The sequence below is a fragment of the Triturus cristatus genome, chromosome 9 (genome assembly GCF_964204655.1).
Source record: "Triturus cristatus chromosome 9, aTriCri1.1, whole genome shotgun sequence".
Lineage (NCBI taxonomy): Eukaryota > Metazoa > Chordata > Amphibia > Caudata > Salamandridae > Triturus > Triturus cristatus.
In genome coordinates this window covers 863,711,764-863,728,217 of record NC_140592.1, presented here as the reverse complement: position 1 = coordinate 863,728,217, position 16,454 = coordinate 863,711,764, and the positions used below count along the sequence as shown (strand labels likewise).

General features: G+C 51.7%; 1 protein-coding gene across 6 annotated transcripts in view; it reads left to right on the top strand.

Moving 5' to 3' along the window:
- The window catches only part of PPP2R5C (protein phosphatase 2 regulatory subunit B'gamma), a 1,282,082-nt gene that overhangs the window by 835,794 nt on the left and 429,834 nt on the right, over positions 1–16,454 (top strand). The window lies entirely within an intron of this gene.

Genomic DNA, 16,454 nt, shown 5'->3' with positions numbered 1-16,454 from the left:
GTTATGGACTCTTCTCTGTAGGCCTCTGGAGCGAGTTCGGCGCCGACCTCACGCCCGGCGTCGCCGGAGATATTGTTGCCAGTGCCCCCCTTGGAATTTGTGGAGCCTCCGCAGGAGCTCCCAGATCCGGCAGCATCTTCGCCTCCCCAGGAGCCCCGTCAGGATCCTTATTCTTAAATGGGGCTCCCTTACGTGGGGCATTGGTCGCACCCTCAGTGTCTTGGGAGGGGCAGCTTACAACCCTTCCCCACTGATGAGTTGTTGTCCCCTCCGCGGAGGACTACCGAGGGGCTGGTGCAGCTTTTTTGAGAGTGGTCTCATTGGCCACCTGCATTTTAAACATGCAACCCCCTTCTGCCCCCTTGTCTGTGGACCCCTTGCTTGAGGTCCTTCACCGGGGGTCTGGGAATGTGGAGCTGCTTCTGCCCTCTGAGGCTTCCCTTTATGATAACCTTTTGGGTACCTGGGTCTGGCCTGCTTCAGGTGACCCGGTGGCTCGTTCAGTTTTGCACCGCCACCGTCCAGCTCCAGATGATCCGGTTTGTCTTTTTGTGCACCCTGATGTGCAGGGGTTTGTGTTGCAGACTGCCTTTCCTTCCCTGCCCCCTCTAACACTTCCTCACTCTCGGGAGTACATATGGCTTGATTAATGGGTTAGGAACATCTTTACATCCACTAGTGCGGCCCTACGGTCCTTAAATACAGTGTGTTTTGGCTCTGGCTACCTCTGCCCTGTGGGACTCTGCAGAGTCTTTCCTTTCTGCCACCTCTGAAGGTGCTCGCGTTGATCTCCCTCTTCTCCTCCGGTATGGCCGTGACCTTGCCGAATTCACAATCTGCTCAGCCTTAGATACTGCAGATTCTTTGGGCTGAGCTATGGCGGCCTCTGTTGCCTTAAGGCGTCACGCTTGGTTGCGAGATAGCGTCTTCCCTGAAAATATTCGGGTGCGACTTGTTGACTTACCCTTTGATGGGGTTTTGCTGTTTGATGCTCATGCCGAGTCGGCGGTTCACCGGCTCCTTGCGGGCTTTCGTCCTCCCACTTAGGTCTTCTTAGGCCTATCTTCCGTGGTGGCAATTTTTCATTTCGCATCCTTAAGATGCGTGCTGTATTTAACATGGGCGGTGAGCCTTACGTCGTCTTTTTCTGTGGTCAAGGGTGATTACCCTTTTATCGGCATCCCTTGGATGCGTTTTGCTTTGAGCTGCCTGTTGGCCTGCTGTGCCTGTGTTCCACAGGTTGCTGTGTCTGGTCCTCGGACTGTGGTATTGAGCCGGTGGCTCAGCTCGGTAATTTCATACGGCTCGGAACTCATGTTCACGGATTCAGTTTGTTACTGCGCTCCTTTAGCTTGCCTTATTGCCCTAAGAGGTGTTCCCCGTTGTTTGGGGTATGCATAATCCATGTGGGGTACTTGTATGCTATTATATAGCTTTCTCATCTCACCTGGGCCTGGAGAGCCTGTGTCTCCATGCGTCGCCTGGTGGTCCGTTGTACGGTGTTCTATGTTTGTTTCTGGGGCCATCTGCTTATGCCATGGTCATCCACCTCTTTGGGAGGTTTCATGGTCTCCTCTTCTACAGCGGCTCCTGCCTGCCCTTACTGTGCTAGGTATGATCCGGTATGGACATGTTCTTGCTCCTGGCTAGCTCTGTCTCTACATGATTATATGTTTATACATTCTGTATACATGCCGGTTGCCTTGGTATTCCTCTAACTACGTCGCCACCTCTTTCGAGGCTTCAAGGTCTGGACCAATATCTCCATTTGTGGGGGAGCTTTTCTATGTTGTTGCAAGTTGCCCATAGGTTCCTCCTTAGTTCTGCTTACTGGGGTAAGTTCCCAATTTGACATTTGCTCCCTTTTTTTTGGTGTTCGACGCTGTACGTGTCTTTTCTGGAGTGTTGGTCTCGGATTCTGAGACTCTTCCCACCATTCGTTAACTTGGTTTATTTTGGCCACTTCCTTCGGATATGCCTTTTTTCCACGTTTTCACATACTATTGTTAAAGCTAAGCCTGCGGGACAGCTCTATTGTGGGTTGTTTCTCACTTTGGCTTCATATTGCCCGGTCGGGCACGGTTGTGCTTCTTGTGTAAGCCACTTTGAGGTCTCTATGGCTGTTCGCCTACTGCATATTTCTACCTGCTTCGGCGGCTTTAGAATTGATGCTAATTGCCCCTAATTACCCTTTTTGGGGATTGTGTGTGCACTTTGCATGCTTCCTGTCCCGCCGGCTATTCCCAACGCATGGCTCAGGTTCTAGCTCTTGCCTTTGCGCTCTTGACACCGGCTCCTTCGACTTCCTTCTATAGGCTAGTCTGTTAGGCTGGTTGCATCACTTCAAGTTCATTTCAAGCTTGGGTCGGTGTACTCATCGGGTGCCATTAAGCGGAGAGTGGTCCTTCTTCCTCTCTCTGCTCTGGTATAGGGCTCCTGCCGTTCTACCTGTCATTTTTATACGGGTATGGTGTGGCGCCATTCTGGCGATTTTAGGATAGCTTCTATCCTGTTATTTCTGCTCTTTCGAGCCGTTTGGGTTGCTGCCTGGCTGTTCCGCCACAGCTTTACCCCCTTTATCCGTCACTCTGTTGCCAGATTGGATGCTTGGCGCTTTCTGCTGTCTCGCAGACCCACCCCCCTTTTGTGGTATGGCTGTCGTATCTATTCTAGGTTAAGAAATCTGCGGCTAGATGTCTCTATCAGATATACGAGTTACTTACCTTCGGTAACGATGTATCTGGTAGGGACGTTGTCTAGCCGCAGATTCCTTAACGCCCACCCAGCCTCCCCGTTCTGCGAGGACCGTGTTGGGTGGTGTTCTCCACTGGCCTCTTCTGTTGCCTTTGGGTTTTCTCTCAAGGGGGTTCGGATTGTTGCACTCCCCTGAGTGTTTTCATATACAGTTGACCTATGCTGAGGGGCTTCTTTCCTGTGATATGGTGCCTTCTAATTCACAAGGAGATTCGTTTTCCTCTCCATTTGCCTTCCCTTCCTTCCGTCTTCTTTACTAACTCGGGGTCCTGGTCCCCTCGTGGTCATCCTCTTTGAGGGTCGGTTGTGCTCTGTTTCCAACCTCCGTTCTTATAGGGAAAAGGCCAGCCTTTTCCTACCTTCCTACTGTGGACTGTTCTCTCTGTGTTCCGTTATTACTAGACGGCACAGTTCTACATTGCACTTTCAGTCAGGTTCTGTCTGTTGATGTTCTTCCCTGGTTGCACTCGGGGAGGGGTATTCGCTTAGCTTGGGTGACACTTTATGTAGGCAGTGTCTAATTCTGTCTTTTACGATGGTGTCTTCCATCCTCCTTCTTTATTCATGGATTTTCATCCCTCGCACACTGTTCCCATACTTCAACAGTTTTTTGTTGGTGGCTCCGCGTTGTCACGGATAAGTTTCTCCGAAGAAAACTGACATCAGCGCGCCGAGAGGGACTTGTATGATCTCGCTGACGTCACGTACGTGGACGTCGTCAAGGCGGGGTCGTGTGGCGCTGTCCCCCGGCATGCAGAGGTGCTGCTGCAAAAAATTTCCAGATCCAGTCTGACGCCTTGGGATATTCTAAGTTAAGGAATCTGCGGCTAGACAACGGCTCTACCAGATACGTAGTTTCCGAAGGTAAGTTACTCGTCAGCAATACCCCTTGCGCGTCGCTAGGCGTCTGCGGCTCCGCGTCCGTCGTCGGCGTCGTGCGCCGGAATGACGTCGTCGGAGTACTTAGACGCCGCCCTCGCGCGCTGACGTCAGTTCTTCTTTTTTCCGCGCCAGTAAGCGCAGATCCGGGAGAGCTACCCCTTTAGTCAATTTTTGACTAACTTTTTTGATCCTTTTTGATCGTGTCTCGACACCGGTGCCGGTAGGATGCCTGGGTTTAAAGCCTGTACGGACTGTAACCGATTGATGTCGGTTACGGACCATCACCGCCGGTGCCTTTACTGCTTGGGCCTCGATCACGACGCGGCGTCGTGCTCGGACTGCAAGGCCCTGACCTCGAAGGCTAGACAGGAGCGGTCCCGTAAGCTTCTCGAGATTCGCCACTCGGCTCCGCGCGCCTCTCGATCCCGGTCCAGGAGGAGGTCCAAGGATCGGTCGCGGAGCCGCAGCCGACATCACCATCGGTCGTCGGGATCCAAGTCTTCGGGTAAGTCGAAGCATTCCAAGAAGTCCAAGAGGCGACACCGCTCTTCGGACTCCCCTCGCCGGTCGCGCGACTCGGCCGAGGGTCAGGGTGGTTCCACCCCCGCGGCTCCGGCGGAGCCGCAGGCGCCACGCATGTCCCCATACCCTCCGGTCCCTGGGACTGATGCGACGCCGGCGGAAGTCAGTGCCTTCCTCTCGGCCATGAGGAAGCTGGCTCCGCCGTCGGCGCCCGCTGGTGCGCCTTCGGGCCCCGCGGACACGACAGGGCTGCATTGCCTGCCGGTGGCTCCGGCCCCGGCGCCGTTGACGGCTCCGGCCTTGACGCCGCAAGCGCCCGAGGGACCCGTTCTCGAGTCCCCGTCGACGCCGGTCAACCTCGTCACGCCTCCTCCGCCGGCGTCGACACCGGTACCACCCCCGACGCCGACGTCCACTCCGCTCGACATCGAGCCCCGGTTCAGTCCCACTCCGGGCCCGGCGCCGGTACGGCGTCGATGGACGCCGCGATCGGCGCCGCTAGAGACACATTTTGTCTACCGCCCGGCTCCGTTACTTTCTCCTCTACACCAGGAGTCGGATGATGGGGACTACAGGGAGGGATCCGAGGATCCTATGGCCGCTCAGGCCCAATGGTCCCAGGACTGGGCAGATGAACTGGGGGAGGCCAGTGGCCTGGATACCTCGCCAGACACTGGATTCATCTCTCCTCCGACTGTGGCTTCGGAGGAGGGTGCTGCTTTCTCTGTGGTGCTGCGCAAGGCGGCCGCAGCCCTTGGGCTCGAGCTACCTGCCGTGGCTGTGAGGACGAACGTCCTCACTGAGGTGCTTCAGTCTGCAGCAAGCTCCACTGAGCCTCTGCTGCCATTCAATGAGGCCCTCACTGACGTTCTACAGGGCACCTGGTCCAAGCCCTCCACAGTTCCTCCTGTGGACAGGAACGTCGCCAGGCGCCACCGCCCTGCTCCGGACGACCCCAGTTTTCTGTCCCAACACCCTACCCCTGAGAGCCTGGTTATCCAGGCCTCCACCTCCCAATCCTCTTTCCCGACCGCCCCGCCGGACCGGGATTCCAAGAGACTAGAGCAGTTTGGCAAGAAGCTGTTCTCCTCCCTTAGTTTGGGCCTGCGGTCTTTGAACACCGCTTGTCTCTTGGACCGTTATTCCCACTCTCTGTGGGATGCGGTGGAGGACGCGCTGCCCCTGTGTCCGGAGGAGGTCCGGACACGACTTACCCAGGCTCTGGCCGATGGGAGGGATGCCGCGCGACATGCTATACGATGTGGGCTTGACACCACGGACTCGCTGGGTAGGGCGATTTCTACCTCAGTGGCGCTTAGACGTCACGCCTGGCTGCGGTCCACGTCATTTTCGGGTGATGTCCAGAGCTCTCTCATGGACATGCCCTTTGATGGCACTCGCCTTTTTGGCGAGAAAGCAGACAGTGCGCTGAATCGCTTTAAGGACTCCCGGGCTACGGCCAAGTCCTTGGGCCTCTCGGCCCCGCGGTCGCAAACTTCCGCCTTTCGCCCCTTTCGTGGCCAAGGAAGGAGTGCCTCCTCACGTGCGCCTAGCCACCAGCCGCAGAATCAACCTGCGCGCGGACGTGGTTTCCGCCGAGGCGGTTCTGGAGGACGACGAGGTCAGCCCACATCCACCCCGGCAGCATCCGCCTCAAAATCTTCCTAGTCCGAGCTTTCAGGCCCATTCCACGCCAGTGGGCGGCAGAGTTCGCCATCACCTGCTCCACTGGCGGTCCATCACATCGGACAGGTGGGTGCTGCAAATCGTCCGAAGGGGCTACTCCCTCCCCTTCGAGACGACCCCTCCAACCATGCCACCGCAGCACCACCGTATTTCGGGGGATCATTTGAATCTTCTCCACGAGGAAGTTTCGGCCCTCTTGGCCAAGGGGGCCGTCGAGCGCGTTCCGAGCCCAGAAGTAGGTCGTGGTTGTTATTCCCACTACTTTCTGGTTCCCAAGAAGGGCAAAGGGGGCCTACGCCCTATCTTGGACCTCCGGAACGTCAATACCTTCCTCCGGAAGGAAAGGTTCAAGATGTTAACTTTGGCTCAGGTTCTAGCTGCCCTAGACCCCGGAGACTGGATGGTAGCGTTGGACTTGCAGGACGCATATTTCCACATCCCTGTCCTGCCGGCCCACCGGCGTTACCTGCGGTTCACGGTGGGCCAGGAGCACTTTCAGTTTACCGTGCTCCCCTTCGGCCTCACCAGTGCCCCTCGGGTGTTCACGAAAGTGATGGCGGTGGTCGCAGCTCATCTGCGCAGATCAGGGGTTCCAGTCTTCCCCTATCTCGACGACTGGTTGTTGAAGGCGGGCTCGCCCCAGGCAGTCGTCTCCCACCTCCAGACTACGGCGGATCTCCTGCATTTGCTGGGATTTTCCATCAACGTGCCGAAGTCACACCTGAGCCCCACTCAAAAGCTCCTCTTCATCGGAGCGGTTCTCGATTCGGCGCAGTTCCGAGTCCATCCACCGGAACAGCGGGTCCGGGATATACAGTCCCTGATTCCCATCTTTCGGCCTCTATCCTGGGTCTCGGTCAGGCTAGTATTGCGGCTTCTGGGGCTGATGGCCTCCTGCATCCTACTAGTGCATCACGCCAGACAGCGCATGCGGGCTCTGCAGTGGGACTTGAAGTTTAAGTGGGCCCAGCATCACGACAACCTGTCCGACCATGTCTTGGACTCGGAGGGCACTGCACAGCAGTTGCAGTGGTGGCTCACGGACCGCGATTGGGTCAAGGGCAAGAGCCTCTCCCTTCCCCAACCGGAGCATGTCGTCGTGACGGATGCGTCCCTCCTGGGATGGGGTGGCCATATGGGAGAGGCGGAGATCAGAGGCCTCTGGTCTCCGGCAGAGTCTCGTCTCCACATCAACTTGTTGGAGTTGAGAGCGATCCGACTTGCACTGAAAGCCTTCCTTCCCTCTGTCAGGGGAAGTGTCGTGCAGGTGTTCACGGACAACACCACCGCCATGTGGTATTGCAACAAACAGGGCGGGGTGGGGTCGTGGACCCTTTGTCAGGAGGCTCTGCGCCTCTGGACATGGCTGGAACACCAGGGCGTCAGCCTGGTGGTTCAACATCTGGCGGGCTCTCTGAACGCCAGAGCAGACGAACTCAGCCGCCGGTGCAAGATGGATCACGAATGGCGTCTGAACTCCGAAGTGGCGCAAGGTCTCTTTCAGCAGTGGGGAGAGCCTTGGTTAGATCTATTCGCCACCGAAGAGAACGCGCAATGTCAGCAGTTTTGCGCGTTGGAATTTCCAAGGCGGCACTCGCTCGGCGACGCTTTTCGTCACGAGTGGAGTTGCGGTCTGTTGTACGCCTTTCCGCCTATACCACTTCTGCCCAGAGTGCTGAAGAAGATCAGGCACGACTGGGCCCAAGTCATCTTGGTGGCTCCGGATTGGGCACGAAGGTACTGGTATCCCGAGCTATTCAGTATGTTGACCGATCCTCCGATACGTCTGCCCCTTCGGGAGGATCTTCTGTCGCAGCAGCAGGGGACGGTCCTCCACCCGAACTTGTCCAGCCTCCACCTCCATGCGTGGAGATTGAGCGGCGGCAGTTGATGCCATTTGAATTGCCTCCTGAAGTCTGTGATATCATTCTGGCAGCCAGGCGTCCCTCCACAAAGACGGTATACGCCTGCCGGTGGAACAAATTTGTGGCATGGTGCACAGCAAAGGCTGTGGATCCCCTTTCCGCCCCTCTTTCTGAGGTTCTCCTCTTTCTTCTTTCTTTGGCCCGGCAGGGCTCTGCCCTGGGCACCCTGAAAGGTTATCTTGCTGCCATCTCTGCCTTCTTGCGGCTTCCTGATCAGCCCTCTCTTTTCAAGTCCCCTGTAGTTACACGCTTTCTGAAAGGCATTACTCACACGTTCCCTCCTGTCCCTTTTGTAATGCCTCAGTGGGACTTGAATCTTGTCTTGACATTCCTGATTTGCGCTCCCTTCGAGCCTCTTCACAATTGTCCTCTTCGTCTTCTGACTCTTAAGACTGCTTTTCTGGTAGCCATCACCTTGGCTAGACGGGTGAGTGAGCTCCAGGCTTTATCCTCAAAGCCTCCTTTTCTGTCTGTTCATCCGGAAAAGGTTGTCCTTCGGCCTCGTCCCTCCTTTCTTCCGAAAGTGGTGACTCCATTTCATCTTGGGCAGTCTGTCACCTTGCCCACCTTCTTTCCGCCTCCGCATCCTTCCAAAGAGGAAGAGAGGCTCCACCGTCTGGACCCAAAACGTGCGCTCTCCTTTTATCTGGACCGCACAAAGCAGTTCCGGGTGGACGACCAACTTTTCGTTGGATACGTGGGTGCTAAGAAGGGGAAAGCTGTGCACAAACGGACCATCTCTCGGTGGGTCGTTTTGTGCATTAAAATTTGTTATTCCTTGGCAAAAAAGGACCCTCCTGTTGGGCTGCGCGCCCATTCTACTCGGGCCACGGCGGCTACTACTGCTTTGGGACGGGGTGTCCCTTTGCAGGACATCTGTCAGGCGGCAACGTGGGCTTCGCTACACACGTTTGCCAGGCATTATTGCCTTGACAGTCAAGTCCGGAGGGATGGCTTCTTTGGCCGTTCTGTCCTCCAGGACTTTCTGGTGTGATCTTGGTTCGCAGACCCACCACCGGGGATGGTATTGCTTGGGTATCTATTCTAAGGTGAGGAATCTAACTAACGTGTTTCTTTCAGATGAACAAGTTACTTACCTTCGGTAACGATGTATCTGTAAGAAACATTAGTTAGTTAGATTCCTCACCGACCCACCCATCCTCCCCGTTCTGCGAACTGACATCTAGGATTAAGGTTATCCTTTTCAGGCCCCTAGATTTTATTTTTGGCACCAGTGTCGGTCTTTGCATGGCTCTGCGTTCCTGGTGCGGAAAGCTATGTACAAGAACTGACGTCAGCGCGCGAGGGCGACGTCTTAAGTACTCCGACGACGTCATTCCGGCGCACGACGACGGACGCGGAGCCGCAGACGACGCCTAGCGACGCGCAAGGGGTATTGCTGACGAAAAATCTTCCGGATCCAGTCTGACGCCTGGGGATATTCTAAGGTGAGGAATCTAACTAACTAATGTTTCTTACAGATACATCGTTACCGAAGGTAAGTAACTTGTTCGATCGTGGTAGTGGCAAAGAAACAACACTCCACTACCCCCTCTTCTACAGTACATCCAGATAAGGCGAGTCGGAACTTGGAACTGTGGGCCGAAAAGTGTGCGGCACGGTAGCAAATACCATTAAAGTAGCCAGCGGCACTGTGGGAATCGATGAACCAGCTTGCTTAACATCCCCATAGAGATCAGAGGGAAGAATTCATGGAAATCCTGAATGGGGGATTGACGGTCTCAAATCAGGTTATTAGTGCTGCGGCAGACTTCCTTATTAGCTACTCAGAAGTACTGCTATGGAGTCGCTATTCGAAGACACACTTTGCTTCACCTAAAATCCCTCAAATCAAAATCACTGTAACAAATATTGTATCTGCCAATCTCTGGTACCACTCTATTTGGAACCCATGCTGATAAGATGGCCAAGATGGAAATGGACACTTGGAAGGCAATCATCTTAGAGAGACCTAGGGAACACAGGAATTATTTCTGACTGGAGCAACGCTGCTGTGTTCCAAGAGGGTTCAAACCCCTCATAGGTATCCGGTCTGCCAGCGAAGTGGTGCACAACAACAGCACCAATGTCCTTACCAATCATACCAATGAAGGAGATCCTCCCAACAGCCTGCTCAAGAGGACAAGGAACCTTCAGGGTCAAAACCCTGAATCATTATTTCCCCCCTTCTGTTACCCACTCTGGTGGGGGGGAAGGGGGGAAGAATCCAACATCATCTGGCAGAGTGACAAAATATAACACAAAAGACCTGGTACTGAATATTGTTAGCAATGGATATTGTCTGCTGTTCAACAGTCCTCCATTGTCCGAAACAATCCAGTTTTCAACTCCCACTGTTTCGATCAAAGGTCAACATCCTCTTACAAAATCTGGCGGTGGAACTGGTTCCGCACCAACAGCAAGGAACAGGCATTTATTCCAGGTACTTTCTCGTCAAAAAGAAAGACCAGGACGAATTCAGAACCATTCTCAACCTGAAAACAGCCAACAAGTGAATTTGGCGAGAAAAGTTCCAGATGCTGGCACTACACCTAATCTATCCCCAATTGCAACAAGGGGATTGGCTCTGCTCCATCGACCTTCAAGACGCATACCTTCATATACCAACCGCCAAAAAGCATAGAAAGTTCTTGAGGTTCGTAGTGGGGCAGGACACCTTTTCAATACCAAGTTCTTCCATTTGGCATGAAGTCCGCATTCAGGACATTCTCCAAGTACATGGCAGAATTCGCTGCCCATCTCGGGAGACACAAGATATTAGTCTTCCCATACCTAGACGATTGGCTAATCAAGGCATCCAAGTCTCCGGAAGCACAGCTTCATTACAATTAGACTTGCGATCTTCTACAGAGGTTAGTCCTTCAGATCAACCACAGCAAGTCGACCTCTGTCCCAGTTCAAACCTTACACTATGTAGGAGCCTCCATCGACACTATAAGTGCAAAAGTGTGCCCATCGGAGGAGAGACGCTTGTCGATCCTCCAGAAGTGTCAGGCTCTCATGAAAGCTTCCCATCCAACTGTGAGAACAGTATCCTCCCTTCTTGGCCCAATGGCTTCCTGCATCTTACTCAAACAAATGCCAGTCTCCACATGAAACCTCTACAGGAATTTCTCTAGGACCAGTGGGACCAACTGACAAGCATTTGGTAAGTCAAAATAAAACTATCCCTCCATTCGAAGCTGTCCCTGAAATGGTGGTGTTTTCCAACCAATCTCCTTCGAGGTACTCCATTTCCTCAGGTGATTCCTCCTCAAACCATAGTCATAGGTGCCTCACTACTGGGATGGGGAATTCACATGGATTGCCTCCAAATCCAGGACAAATGGTCAGAGAGAGAATCGACATACTGAATCAATCTCCTCGAGCTACGTGAAGTCCACCTGGCGCTGAAAGCGTTTCATCTGTCGTTCACATCCCACTCCCGGCTTGTTCAGATGGACAACACCACAACCATGTACAACGCAGCAAGCCGAGAGGGACGAGGTCCAGGTCCTTGCGACACGAGTCCCAGACAATCTGAAAGTGGCTTTTAGCCAAGGGCATTACGATCACACCAACTCACCTTTCAGGTGTCCAGAATGCTCAAGCATACTCCTGAAAGAAAATCACAAGTGGGTATTAAACAACAGTGTTGTCCAAAACATTTTTCAACAGTGGGGAGCTCCAGCAATCGACTTGTTAGCCACCTCAGAAAACAGCAAATGCCAAAGCTTCGCATTTCAGTTCTTCCAGTCAGGGATTTTGGGGAATGCCCTATGGATCAACTGGTCCGGCATATTTCTTTCCGCCGATTTCCCCTGATCCCAGCAGTCTTCATTAAATTGTTCCAATCCACAACCAAGATGATCCTCATAGATCTGAGGTGGCCATGTCAATGGTGATTCACGGACCTCTTTCACCGGTCGGTCCATCCTCATCTAAAGCTGCCAAGCAGACCAGACCTACTGATGAAATTCGGAGGCCAGATGGTTCACCCCAATCTCTACTCTTTGAATTTGGCAGCATGGCTCCTGAGCTAGTGCTGTATAGACATTTAAATCTGCCACATGACTGCATGGAGATCCTCGAAGCTAAGTGGCCCTCCACATATGCCCTCAAATAGAAGAGATCATGCATATGCAAAGCAATTGATGCTCTCAACGACAATCTCTCCTTGGCCGACTCCGTTAAGTCTCTGGGAATCACCCTGGACCCTAAACTTAGCATGGACAAACACATCAAGAACACTGCAAAGAGCGCTTTCCTCAACCTGAAACTACTCAATAAGATAAAACCCTTCATCCCAACCAACAACCTCAAACAAGCGACTCAATCCCTGGTACTCTCCAGATTAGACTATGGGAATGCTATCCTCACAGGCACAGCAAAATCTCACCTAGCTCCACTCCGATCAACTCTTAATGCAGCTGCAAGAATGGTCACCGGAGTAAAGAAATATGACCATATCTCGCCCAGACTCAGAGTTGAAATGGCTCCCAGTTGAATTGCGAGCCAGTTTCAGAACTGTCTGCCTCACGCACAAAGCCCTCCACACAGGGAAACCCGCCTACCTGGCCTCGGAACTCACGAAGGCCGGTCAGACAAGGAGCCTCAGGAGCTCCAATACTCTACTCCTCATCCTGCCGAAAACCCGCAAACAAAAAAAACAAGCCCAATCCTTCTCTGGAAATGCGCCCAAAATATGGAACTCCATCCCAGTCCATATCAGGATTATCCCCTCCTTTCTAAGATTCAAATGTCAGCTCAAAGACCTCTACCTCAATCGTACCATCCCAAATGGATAGATTGCATCCAAAACTCACAAGCGTGCATATTACTGCACTATGACACTATGAACTACTGTGTTCACTATCACGAGACTATGTAACTTTCCCTCTATCGTTGTACAACGCGCAAAGTCCTCTACTGCATCCTGTGGCTTCCTGTTCACTACTGCTATAATATTTGTTTTCCTGTTTACAAAGTGTTGTAAAGCGCTCCAATACCTTCGGGTCTGGCTAGCGCTATATAAAACTCAATAAATAAATATGCTGTTCATCTAAAAACAAGGGCTCTACCATTTGCCAGGAAGATCTCATCTTTCCATACTTACTTTATTTGGTAAAATCTGTATTGCAATTCTCTTCTATAAAGGTTCACCTGGCAACTGTTACTGCCTACAGAAAATGTCCGGTTTGAGGCATTTACCTCTAGATCACATGCGTTGCATACTCCTGCCATCTAGTGTTGGGTCTGGATGTTTGCAAGTTGTTTTTGTTGAAGATGTCTTTCCAGTCACGAGGTAGGTGACTCCTCCTTTCAGTGGTGCATACTTATTTTAAGTGATTCACCTTGCACTAACCCAGGCCTCCCTTATTGTGTTTTTAGTGGCATTTGATAACCATAGAAAGCTCTCAAAGTGGTAGCTGTGGAGACTATCCTTCAAGCTTATCTTGAAGGCGTGTTAAGTAGCTTGTTTTACCAGAACTAATTATGTAGTTTAGGTTAAACGAAAAAGGACCTCTCAGTGTTTATATAAAAAAATACTTTTATTTATTACACAACACTCACACATTGGTATATATCCTACCCGGAGATATCAACACAATACACCAAAATACTTCAAATGCAATAAGGTAAGTAGCACAAAATACAGTGGTCTCCAGGGGGAGACCAAACCATATCCTAAAAGTGGAATGCTAACTGCAAATGAGAATGGGACTTGGCCCAGAAGACCCAGAGGTTCCGGGGACACAAGGAACCACCCAAGTTTAAGTACCCAGGAACCCCACGGAGGCTGTATGCGGAGTGGGAACCCAGCCGTGTGCCCAATGGAAGTCCATGGAGAAGTAGTAATTGCAGTTTTTCAGAAGAAGGACCCTTCCTAGAGGACCCCAAAGAATTCTATTGGAGGAAGGAAGGTTGGAGAGCCACTCCACCGAGGATGCCTTGGGAATCAGGTTATCTACACCAGGGAAGCAAGGTGCATAGGGGTGAAGAGACGTCAGAAACCTCTGTAGACTGCAATAAAAGACTTGGAAGAAAATGCCTCTGTTGAAGAAGGTGAAGAAGTCCGATGGAATCAAAGGGTGGATTCTGGAAAGGAAGAACCTGCAAGCAGAAGACCGTCTCTATGCCACTCAGGAATGACCAGGAGGCACGAAGACACAATGCTCACCGATGTCTGGCGGTTCAGGGGAGTCAACAGTGACCTTGTTGCTGCAGCTGTGAGTACCAGGCGATGCTGAGGAAGACCAGGAGCCTTGCACGGGCTGTTCCACATTAGATGTTGGTGACTAGGTGGTCGGTGTCTGGCAGGAGCACCAACAAGATTTGGATAGGTGCAACTAACATTGAGAATGAAGGAGCCAGCAAGGTCCAATGAGTTTGAGCAATAGAATGCCAACAGGTCTGTTGAAGAAGCTGGCAGAAGTACAGACACAGACAACGAAGAAGACTCGCAAAACAGCGAGACCAGGACCAGCAGGAGTCTTCCTTGGTGCAGTCTCGGTTCCAGGCGAAGTCGCAGAGTACAGACGGTCGAAAATTGACGTGGTTTCAGGCTTTTGTCTTGGCCCACTATGAATCTAAGGAACCACCCACAGGTATGCCCTTAAGTACCCTAGTGAAAGGGTTGTAATTACTCAGTGGTCCCTCCCAGAGGAGGGGCTGGACAGAGGGGAGGATCCTTCCATGTCCTTGGTCCAACTTCGCTCAAGAGCGGGAGCCAAGTGCTCCCTTAACTGGCTCAAACTAGAGTATGCAAGGAGGGCATCACATGTGCACTTCAAAGCAGTCTGGTGACGCTGGCAAGCACTGCCACTCCAGCCCAATACACCAAGTCCTGTCTGGCAGGTGGTCACACCTCCCTGTGACAGAAAACCTATTGTTATACCTTTCCCAGCTCGAGCTTGGCTAAGCAGCAGGAGGGCAGAATCAGGTCTGTGGTCTGTCATTGGGATCATACTTTCAACAGTGGAATCTGTGTTGGGGTATGATTCCAACATGTTTGATACCAAACATGACCGGATTCGGTTCAACCATTATATAGTTAGATATCCCGTAATGACTGATGTCCACTATGTCTTAAAATGGCTGTCTGCACTTACAAAGCCTGGCGAATCGGTGCCGGAGTTTGTAGGGGTGTCCTGCTCATGCAGGGGCACCCTCACACTTATAACCAAGCACCCTCCCCGCAGGACTGAAGAGCGTTCCATAGGGGTGACTTATAGGTTTTAAGTGTGGTGACCTCAGATATAAGGACACATATATCTGTTGTGCGAGGTGCAAGCACCAACTCTCACAGGCTGCTTTGTCAGACCTGTAGTCACAGTTTAAATGGACTCCCATGGGTGGCACGATACATGCTGTAGCCCATGGGAGACCCCAGGTATACTTATGCCCTGGGTACTTTAGTACCATATACTTGGGCCTTACAAGGGTACACCAGTAGCCATTTGTGGATGTACAAGAGTACTTACCATGTTCAATTCAGGGGGACAGCACAGTGACTGGGGTCCTAATTAACAGCATCCCAGTCAGGCTAGGTCAAAAACACATTGAAACCAGGTGACAATGCTAGAAGGATCCTATCTTCCTACAACCCCTATTCCAGAAATCTGTAAAGCAGCTACCTGGAAATCAGTACACACATTCAACAAGCACTACTGCCTAGATTCTTACGCCAGAGCAGATTCTCAAGGAGGGGAGGCTTCCCTTAGAAATCTCTTTGCTAGACTTCTCCAGAATATCCTCTGTCTACTGCACCGCCCTATATGGGGATGGGCTTGCTACTCTATTCAGCACTTATGACTATAGATTTAAATCCACTACGAGAGAAGAAGTTTCTTACCTATAACTATTGTTCTCTTGTAGGGGAATTTCCATTATAGTCATAAGCGACCCTCCCTCCTCCCCGGTAGAATGGACAGAGGTATGTATGCTTATAATCTACATCTGTTCACATAGCCTTCAAAAAGAAGTAAAGTAGCTGCCACCTACTGTGCATGATGGGACACTGGCGGTATCTGCGTTCTTAAAGGCACAGTGTCTTTTGTAGGCATATATTGACATCCTATGAGGCTAATCTGTCCTGCTCCCCTTCATCTCTAGCATAAAAACGGGTTTGTGGGGGATATTTATGCTGTTGGCAATTCATCTCAAATTATCCTCAAATGCTTTATGCTGGCCCTTTTTTGTCTTCATGATGAATAATCTGGCTATTGTAGCCTAGGTGAATGTACTGCAATATCTGTCTTCAGTATCTTTGCCGGCCTTCATGAAGAAAGGCAACCCTTTACACTTAAGATCTTTATAAAGCAACTGCTCCGCTGTCCCCGCATGCGGTACTGTTCAGCACATATGACTACATTGGAAATTCCCCTACGAGAGAACATGAGTTAAAAGAAAAACTATTACTCCTTTCTCTTTGAGTTAATGTTTTTCCACACGTAGTAGTCCTCGGTGCTCTGCCTTAGGAGGTGTGTGGTTCCCCTCCCCCTTGCATACAGGTATGCTTACCATTGGTGCTAAAGGGACTTTTCACTTTGACAGAAGCATTTAGACTAACAAGACAATGCTTTGTAGTTTATAGCTAGCACTGAAAGGGAAAGTTTCTAAGCAAAGTATCTCCAGATGGCTAGTGGCTTGCATGGATAGCTTGGTGTTCCCGATCCTTTTCCT